The sequence below is a fragment of the Dreissena polymorpha genome, chromosome 12 (assembly GCF_020536995.1).
Source record: "Dreissena polymorpha isolate Duluth1 chromosome 12, UMN_Dpol_1.0, whole genome shotgun sequence".
NCBI classification, from domain to species: Eukaryota; Metazoa; Mollusca; class Bivalvia; order Myida; family Dreissenidae; genus Dreissena; species Dreissena polymorpha.
In genome coordinates, this window is record NC_068366.1 from 50065816 (window position 1) to 50075923 (window position 10108).

General features: G+C 33.9%; 1 protein-coding gene across 3 annotated transcripts in view; it reads left to right on the plus strand.

Annotated features, from left to right (window-relative positions):
- LOC127852338 (oxygen-dependent coproporphyrinogen-III oxidase-like) overlaps nucleotides 1-10108 on the plus strand; it is a 50982-nt gene that overhangs the window by 20212 nt on the left and 20662 nt on the right. The window contains exon 1 of one of the 3 annotated variants that reach the window (XM_052386280.1): nucleotides 4673-4821. The exons of 1 other annotated variant lie outside the window; for it this stretch is intronic. The gene's annotated coding sequence lies outside the window, so the exon portion shown is untranslated. Of the gene's footprint in view, nucleotides 1-4672; nucleotides 4822-10108 lie in introns of those variants that run through there. One more of the 3 variants, XM_052386282.1, reaches the window with a different exon arrangement.

The window sequence follows — 10108 nt, forward strand, 5'->3', positions numbered from 1 at the left end:
ACGCGTTCATGTTTCCAATGTTCTGGTGGTATGCTCAAATCAACCAACGGACTAAATAAAGTGTATTCATTCGTGTCTAGCCGCGGGAAATTTTATTTGCATTTTATTGGACACTTACAAAGGTCAGGTTAGGTGAAAAGCTGGCTTATACAGCTACGCCGATAAAATGGAAACGAGAAGCTAAAATTTTAGTCAAAAACAACGAGGTGTAATGGAATATGGGATCAAAACATTGGATCATGAATTGTGCTTTTTGTTCTACGTTAGGTCAAATCACGTAACGATTAAAGACTGTGGCTTGACAAACATTATGTTTTAGGTCGCTTTACGATTAAAGTACACATTCAAGAAAGTTGGTTGGGCTAGATAAATGTTTCAAATTAAATCTTTTTGAGTGCCCAGAAATAAACATTTGTACTCAATTTAACAGGTAAGCAATACACATAATTCTACAATTGATGGACTAATAAAACAAAAACAATTATTAAAAATAAAATAAAAAAGCCAAGTCCACTGATAGCAAGGTTGTTTCGCAGTTCTGATTGCCTTTATTATGAGTTTATTCCCCTCATATTATTTATTTTAACGGCAGTGAGACAATTTAGTTACTGTGCAGATGCCGTCTCAATAGATATTTTTTAGTGTTCTTTACTAAAACAGTACTGCTATCTCCTCAGTCTCAAATCTTCAATGTCCCACAGTCTCATAATCTTCACAGTCCATGTATTCTGAGACACATATTGAATGGCATCTCATGTTTCAGGCCAGATACACTCATAGTAGTGTAGCCTTCATTAAAACGCATTGTACATTTGACAATAGGTGAGTAGACCCAGATTGGACAAATATTGTGCACTACACACAACTTTGTAGTCTTCACAGGCACATCACTCGAGGTAAAATAATTGAAACAGGTTGATTGCACAACGTTTAGTAGAAATATTTATATAAATTTATCCCGGTGGATTGAACAACGTTAAGTAGAAAATATTTATATAAATTCATCCTGGTTGATTGCACAACGTTAAGTATAAAATAATTATATAAATTCAAATCTTCACATGGTTTCAATGAAATTGTCATTCTGATTTTTTATTGCAAAAATATGTATCACTTTCTTTTCACCCAAGTTTTTATTTTAAACAAAACAATGAATCCTCGGTGTCCTCAGTAGAATAAGTTCAAGAATTTTAGCTCTAGAAAACAATTACATATCAGTACACTTATAAATGCAATGTAAATTAATTAAGAATCTTAACTTTGTTTTACATGGCTTGCAGTTATGACTTTTTTCACATTGCTTTTTCTTATCATGTCCGATTGAATCGAAATTTTCAGCATTACTAAAAATGTTCAAACATATCACGAATACGTCAATACTCATATAAATGTTAACCTAAGTATATAAGACCAAAAATAGGTATTCTTTCTATTTAAGCTTATTTTGTATTTAATTAAGACACAACAATACTACATAATTGTAGATACTTGACAATCAATTGTTGAGTAATTAAGTGCTTATTTGCTACATTTGTTTGCTCACTCCAATCTATTGACTCCAAATTGGTGGTCAATTGAGCCGCGTCATGTCAAAACGTATCTCATGTCATATGCGACCAGCGTAACCTCATTCGTGCAGTCTAATAAGGAGCTACCCTTTCCAACAATCAGACCAAGCACATTGCGTGACTAGAAGCGGACAGGGTACTTCTTATAATACTGTGTGAGTGCGCATCCTTTTCTAGACGCGTATGGCATAAGACACATTATTGCACGACGTGGCTTAAAAAGCATATGACGACAACAATAGGCGAATCGATCTCTGAATTCATGTATTGGTAAATCCAATTCAAAATAAATACAACAAAATGTAACATCAACCACCTTCAGAGCAGTATGCAACAAAAGCTAAAACGTTATGTTGAACATATAGTATTGCAATCAAAGAAGGATCAAATTCCATGTTCAATCGTGAACTGGCAAACAGTGATGAAAAACATACTTTTTGTGTTCGTTAAGCTAGAATCCAAGACATTTTTTGAAAATGTTGTTTCCAAAAGTCGAAACCGAAAAATAGCTGTTCCTTAGTTTTCGGTTTCTGAAAAGTCGAAACCGAAAACTAGCTGTTCCTATAAATAGAAGTTATTTATAGGAACAGCTAGTTTTCGGTTACGACTTTTGAAGGACACAAAACCTTCAGTTCAGATTTCTAAGTACAAGTATTACTCATTTCCGAAATGTGTAGGCATGTTATTGAATGTACTTCACGAAACAGGCTGATATTTATTCGATTCGCGAGGATTACTTGTTTTCCAATTTAGTGTATTCCTTAGTAAACCTAGTGGGCTCAATTCATCAAATGTCGCTTTGCTGCTCGTTTTTAGTGTTTGCGCGAGCGGATATTTTTGAGCATGGTACATGTTCAGTATAATTGTTTCTTCGCATATATCATAACTACAGCGAAAATTTGCAAATTTGAAACACATTTGTTTTTCAATTTTGTCCATTTACCAAACCGTGAAAAGGCCACTTTAACAAGTCTGTTATTATACAATGGATATCTACCTAATTCACCAGAAAAAGTAACATTACATGTATTTATTTTACCCTGTAACAGTATTTTGCATTGTTCAATATAATGTAACTTTGAAAACACCATACTTCTGAAGCACACTTTTATAAACAACATACAAAATAATCAAAAATAGACAAATTAGTTTTGGTTTTATCACGCTGGGTATGCGGATACTTTGATAACAGATGGCACTTCGATACCAGATAACAACAAAAGTCACGCGCGAGAGGTAAGTTCTTCAGGGTTTTTTAAAGTTATCTCATAAATATGAGTTTTTCAGACAAGGCGCTTGGTCGAGTTTATAAATGGTGTATCCTTTCATATTGGGAAGAAAAAAACACGGAAGAATGGTAGATTTTTCTCCCAAAAATAGAAACATCGGTCGGAAAACAGCATGAACTGGATGAACAGTAAACATTTCAACAAAATAAAACTACTTAGTAATATTTCAAGAAATTGTTTGATATTCCAGCATATAGGGTAATCCCTGTGCTTCAAATACTGAAATTTTGATAATATTCAATGGAAAAAAAACGAAGATAGAGCATTTTTTAATTGGTGGTATTCATGAAGTTGCGGATACTTTGATTCCCGATATAGGGCACTTCGGATACCAGAGACTTTCAACAAATTGGGCACTCTAATAACCGAGTTTTATCTTCTACATGAAATGCATTTATGTATATTATTGCTTTTCTTGCCAAACATATTGAAGTACGAATCAATTCTAATTGTCAAGCGCGACACATTGGGAATCTATGCATAACGTAATTACATACACATCTGAAATATAACTAATGGCGTTGTTCGTTTAAAAAAATCTTAATACTATAAATTCATATAATAAAAAGAGTAAGTGCAAATATTAAATAAGTTTCAAATGCTAATTTCTGCTTATATAATTATGTCACGTATATCCAAGTTCGTATGCAGAATGTTCTGTGTTTATATTAACAACAACGGCGGGTATGCACAACTTTGACACCACCATCGTGTGATTAAATCGACCGCCTGTACCATTATTGCTATTTTTGTATTTCATGGCATTGAGCCAAAAAGTTCTTATAGAATTTCCGACCTGCATCGCTGCTGAAATTTAGCTCTTAGCAGTTTTAGCGGAGTGATGTTTCATGACACGCTATCTTATATATAAGTAAATGGCCATAGTAACTTCATTAGGACATAATTAGACATGCTTTAGATCAGCCGTTTCGCTACAAAGAATGTAATTTAAAATTACATAGTACATGAGGTTAAACAATTCTAAATTAACATCTTCGATCTGTCTGAAGAGTTACATTTAAAATGTAATTTAAAATTGTTTAAGCTTGTTTACTATGCGAAGATCCACCTGTTGTGTGACTCGAACTGAAAAATTTATGGTCATAAAGACTGTACTCATAAGGCATATCAAATTAGTTTTACGTGTGTCTATTACTTTTATACGAAATCATCATATTACAAAGGGATAAAAACATGTGTCGGTAATTCGTTTTTAATTTACATCAGTACATACATTTTTATTTATTGCCTGCTTACTATAACAGTATACCACAGCGAATTCTGCATTTCGGATTCACTAAATTGAGTGTGTTGTGTCTGGTAAAAAGTGCCATTGTCGTTGAGGTGATCGATAAAACAAGTGCCCATGAAAACTTAAAACATTTGAATTTCCTCAAATACGTTAATGAACTAAAATTTAAAATGTTGTAACATTAATGGACATATTGATCTTTTATTTCGATTAGTTGGCACGTTCTTGCTTTATTTCAAGTATTTTGATTTTGTTGAAATACGTACTGATCATCGAATTCATAATAATTATCGATGGAATTTTATCTTTTTTATTATAATCCACTGTTTTTTTCCACGATTTTTTTACTCCGCAATACGAAGTACTATACCATTAATCGACCATACAATGTTACGTGTCTGAAAACCAAATGAACAGAACATAAATGTAAAAAAGCTGAAGAACTCACCTCTCGCGCGTGGCTTTTGTTGTTATCTGGTATCGAAGTGTCATCTGTTATCAAAGTATCCGCATACCGGCGTGTTTATGGAAGAGTCATTACATTTAAACAATGAAACATAAAACGCCACACGTCGGGATCGCACCCATTCGAAGAATTCCAACCACATGTAAGCGGGATCCCAGATATGACGTACTTCGAGTATATTATAAAATATCCCGTCGGTAAAAAATATTAAGTTATCTTACCGAAGTAGTGCCTGAAGTACAAAAAGTAAGTACGTTTTAAGTTTATATTACATTGAATAGTATTATTGCAGGATCTTTCAGAACATTGTCGCTGTGATCAAATTGAATATGAAAATATTACCGACAATTGTTTGATATCAAACAAGGCTGTTTATCGTATTTCTTCAGCGCTAGACGTTTCGGCTCAGACTTGCTTATTAAGCATCTCATTCCCCGCCGCCAAGTTCGACTCTATGACAAACTTATTTTTATAATGAATTACACCACGATTTTAATAACTTATACATAATCATCTATAAAGAGAATTAGAAAATTATTTAATAGCAAATTAAACGTAAGTTGTAAATATTTATGAACATTCGGACCTTACATTCTAATTCAAAACAGAATTTGTGCGTTTTGTTGAATCCGTTTTTTATATTAACAAAGCGGTTTATACATATATATCTTTTCTTACATGTCAGTTTTGACCGAGGCGTACCAATGAGATATAAACTATACTATTATACCTCGCGATACTGGCCCATGTTAAATTTCCAAACACTTATTCTGCGGCGATTTTTATTATCACACCGCACTTCGTAATTTCTTCGTACATCTCGTACAAAATTCAGCGATGCAATATTTTGTTGTTGTTTTTTAAGTGTCAAAAGTGTTTTGTTTATATATTTTTCCGCGTAAAGATCAAATCAAACAATCTTTATAGATAGATCCGTGTGCAAATTCATTTAACCTAAATCGATGAGTTTTGTTTTGGCATTACTAAGTGACCTTTAATGTGTAATTATGTGAAAATTAATTTTACGCAAGTGGGCATAACAGTAAAAAAAGTTGTTTGTACCTATGGACAAGTTTAGTTTCGAACAAGGTCTATATACTAGAACTTTGACAACAACACACGGCAGAGCTAGGCCGGACGTCTATAATCGGCCCGCTGCCAACATAACGGCCCGAGGGCCTTTGGCCCAAGGCGATTATGCGGCTAGGGCCGATTGTAGACGTCCGGCCCAGTTCTGCCGTGTGTTATCGTTGATATTACATATTATTCTAATTTTATATGTAATTGTAAATTATAAGTTAAAAAACTTGTGTATATTTTATGGATTTGTAGCTCTTAAAACTGACTTTCACACCAGAATCACGGAAATACTTTTCTTCCTTGAACTATTAATCTATTTATAGAAATAACCATCCATAAAGTACTATTGTCTATGGTTCTCGAGATTATAATTGATATAACACCGTTCACAATTTACACTGACAAGACTTCTGTTATACTGAATTCGTTTATTAGCGAGAGATTTCAGAAAATAAAATAAAAATATATACAAATTATACATAAAGAAAAAATTATACACAAAGACATCTCAAAAGACTATTATTTTACCATTTCGATGGTGTTGTTTTTTTAGTTCGGTATGGTTTTCTCAAGTAAATAAAACAAGTTGTATTTATCGATTATACAATGAATACTGTTTTGCGTTTTTTACTTTTGCTTTTGATAATAAGGTAATAGACAGAATTATGGTTGCAGTTGTCTTTGAAGTAAATGTCAATCAAAAATTGCGTACAAATGTATGAACTGTGTGGCTTCAAGTGGAAAAAAAACAGTTGTAGCGCCGTTAAATGTCGCATCGCCGTTATATGTCGCAGGCTACGAGATTTGTCGCAACGTTGACTATAAACGTCGCAAGGAACGATAAACGTCGCAAATCCAACTGACGATATTTGTCGCAACTTTAACGATTAATGTCGCAAAAAATTCAACTGCCGATATATGTCGCAATATTAACGATAAATGTCGCACACCTTTGTAAGTCATGTTAAAAATGACTAAAACTTTATGGTTAGATCTAGATTACCCGACGAGGTTCTTTGGGCCGACTTCCACTAGAATGGTCAGTTTTAGTTAGTATTGTCCGAAATGGTCGGTTGTGGTCAGTTTGGTCCACAATTGCCAGCTGCGGTGAAGATCGTGAAGCGGTCATATTTATTCATTATCGACCATAAACGTTAAGTTGCAGTCATTTATGACAAAAAATCCTTGTTTTAAATTGGTCGGAAATCGGCAAAGCGAGGAGCGCGTAAGTTTTTGCTTTGGTTTAAGGCCGTTTCGACAAGTTTGGTTATATAAGGTTAGTCTTACAGGAATTGTCTCGGTAGAATAACATGTGAATTCCTCGGTATTTCTGCTGTAGACTGACAGCTTTGTCATATTTGAATCAGCGATAAAAGGCGAATATTCTTGGATAAAATCCAGGATCGCACCGGTACCTCTGGTCCCATCATCTGAGCTAAGCTCTTTGGACCAGCAAAGGAAAATGCCTTTTTATAAAAACTGCCAGGAATTACGGGTTCTCTTCTTATGTGAACTTGCCGCGTGAGATTTGGTCTATACTTGTCGATATTGTTCTAAAACTAAGCCCTTTGTCAAGATACTCACTTCAACGTGTAAATATGATGTTAAGGGATTAAGTAGGTAAGACACCGCCTCCGCGGTTGAATCTATGCCGTAGTCGGTTCGGTGACGTTACCGTATCGCCCATCAGAGTTCGAGGATCAAAATCGGTCACTCCAGGAATCATTTATATAGAAAATAACTTTAAACATAAATATTCTTTTCTGAAACCACGAGGGTCAGGGTTTCATATTTGGTGTGTACCACTGTATGGTGATCCTTTGGCACAAATCATGCCCTGGTGTAACATGTCAACAGCTGTATTTTGATTTTCCTGGACAATTGAACTACCGTTTATGTGAAACATTGAGATGGGCTACATGCTGATCTAGCGGCGGATCGCATTAGCGTCAGTGCGGTCAAGGGCATTGTTACTAATAAAAGAAAACATATTTCATCTGAATCAACTAAACTTTTACTCAAAATGGAAAAATATTTCAAGTTTAAGGCCTTAAAACTAGAAAGAGGTATTTTTCTGCAATTATGTGTACTTACAGGATACTTACATGAAGTCATTTGTTGGGATTGCATTTGGAGCTATATAGGAATCAAGCTCACTGTTGATAAGTAGATCTCAGTTTCCACTCAATAATGTGAGTTAAGATTTAGGTAGTGTGCTGTAATTGTATGTGTATTAAGCTTTTAAGAAGACAATGCTTGCAACGTTCAGTAAATTCAAATACCATAAATAAATTGGTAAACAGTTGGAAATCTTATTGCTTGGAATGAGCAATGTTCTTGTTTTAATTTCATTTTTTTATCTCAACTTCAATGGGAGATGATTCTGAACTTATTCTTACGTTGCTCATTTACGATAGGGGTTGAGTACTCATTGATATGAAAACACTGTAAAAGTTTAAATGTGTTTACGAACACCCCACCCTCTCACACATATATTTCATGGGCATAATAAAAACACAAAATGGTTACAATAAAACAGCATATTTATTTAAACTAAAATGTCTACATCAAAACAAAAAGTTAACATAGAACACAAATAAAATAATTTGATTCTACTGGGGCTTGTACCATGGACCTCTCACATGTGAAGCGAGCGTGTAACCACTACACTACGGAACCGCTTGAAAAATCACCTTCTAACTAAGATATTAATAAGCTATTAATATTCGGTTTAAATGTAAACCCGGAAGTTGAAACGCTGGATAGTGAGCGGGGTTAATTGTTCATACCAAAGGGTCCATACCACTGGCAAGTTACGGGTCAGGCCTGCGGCCTTCTATATGTGGTTCTTAAAAAAAACTGTAGGAGGACTTGATAGTAATGAGACTGGGTTGCTGCGATGGTGCTCTTCATTGATAAGCGGCTGCTTCCTTTATCAAGACTCGTTATTACAATTAATAACACGTGTCGCGCTTCGCGCTCTTTAGCGCCTTTATTAGTAACTAGGTGGTTGTTAGGATAGTGGAACAAAGAAGTTTTGTTTTTATACAAAACCAGAAAGTTTCACCGGTTCGCGTATATGCCCAGTCCCTGTGATCTTTCATTTTTGCCCAGTCCCTGTGATCAGTTATTAATTAAAAGAATTAGCTTTGCAATACATGTTGTAGTAAATGTAATAGGCACAAATGCAGTACTTATTTACAATAATTTACACAAAAAATCACCACTATGCAAGATATTCTGACAACAAAAATATATACATTGATCCGTAAAATAACTTCTCCTCCCATAAGTGAAACAAAAACGTATTACATACTGATCGCCGCACTTCAGTGCGACGCCAATTACATATTTTGTTGTTGAGAAAAATGTGGGATGAAAAAAGATTGATACAAAGTTTCCTTAATGCATTTCGTAATTCAGAAAGTCATGATACATTTTATAATTAGTATCGGTTCCATAAATCGTGTAGTATAAACTTGGTATGCAAAGGGCATATGGGAAAAGCCCATATATTGATGGATGAGGTGTATGTTTATACAGAATAGATTGTAAAAGCCATCACAGAGCATTGAATTATGGGAATAAGTAGTAAGTGATCCTACGATTTTAATTCTTATCAAAACTATTTGCTGGCGGAAGTCAACAATAAAAGCCACACATAACATGTGTAAATGTATATGCTTAAACATGATACATGGGGTTTTTTACTTCTGGAAGTTATTATCATGTGTAAAAAAAAACGGTTTACATCAATTGAGACACATGTTTGTTGCAATTATATTTTCTCAACGGGGCTTAAAGAGTCTTTGGTACTGGGATAACAATTAATGCATATGCATTAAGCCCTGTTTTCCCAAAATGAAGCTTAAATTATATTTTCTATTAATGATTAAAAAAACACATCTGGACCTGTGCTTTAAGACACACTCTTTATAAATTTGAATGGGTTGTGTTCATTTAAAACTTGCAATATTAAAAGCTATAATATAATTTTTAAAACTAAGTTGCGTCTAAACTTATACAACAGCGAACCCCTACAGTGCCTTCAGGGCTTTGATTCAGTATCAAAGCGAGTTCACTGAAATGGACCACACCTTTCACAGGTGGTGGAAATGATTTCTTTTTTTTTTTAATTTTAGTTGATATTGTAAAATATGATACTGGTTTTTATTTAATCCCACTTTCCAATTTAAGTGTTTGTTTATTATATTGTATTGTCAAATTTGGTTATAAATACATATTTCATTTTTTCCATAAATTTCATAGTATTAGGTTCATGTTAGAAAACGTATTAAATTGATAATAACATATTAGGACAGTTTAACTTATAAGCTTACCATTTAAACTTTAATAGCGCATATATGTTTGCACATATGGAGCTTTAATAATACCGTGTTGAATGCGTAATTGTTTTCGATCACACTATTATTAAACACACCAAAAATAATAT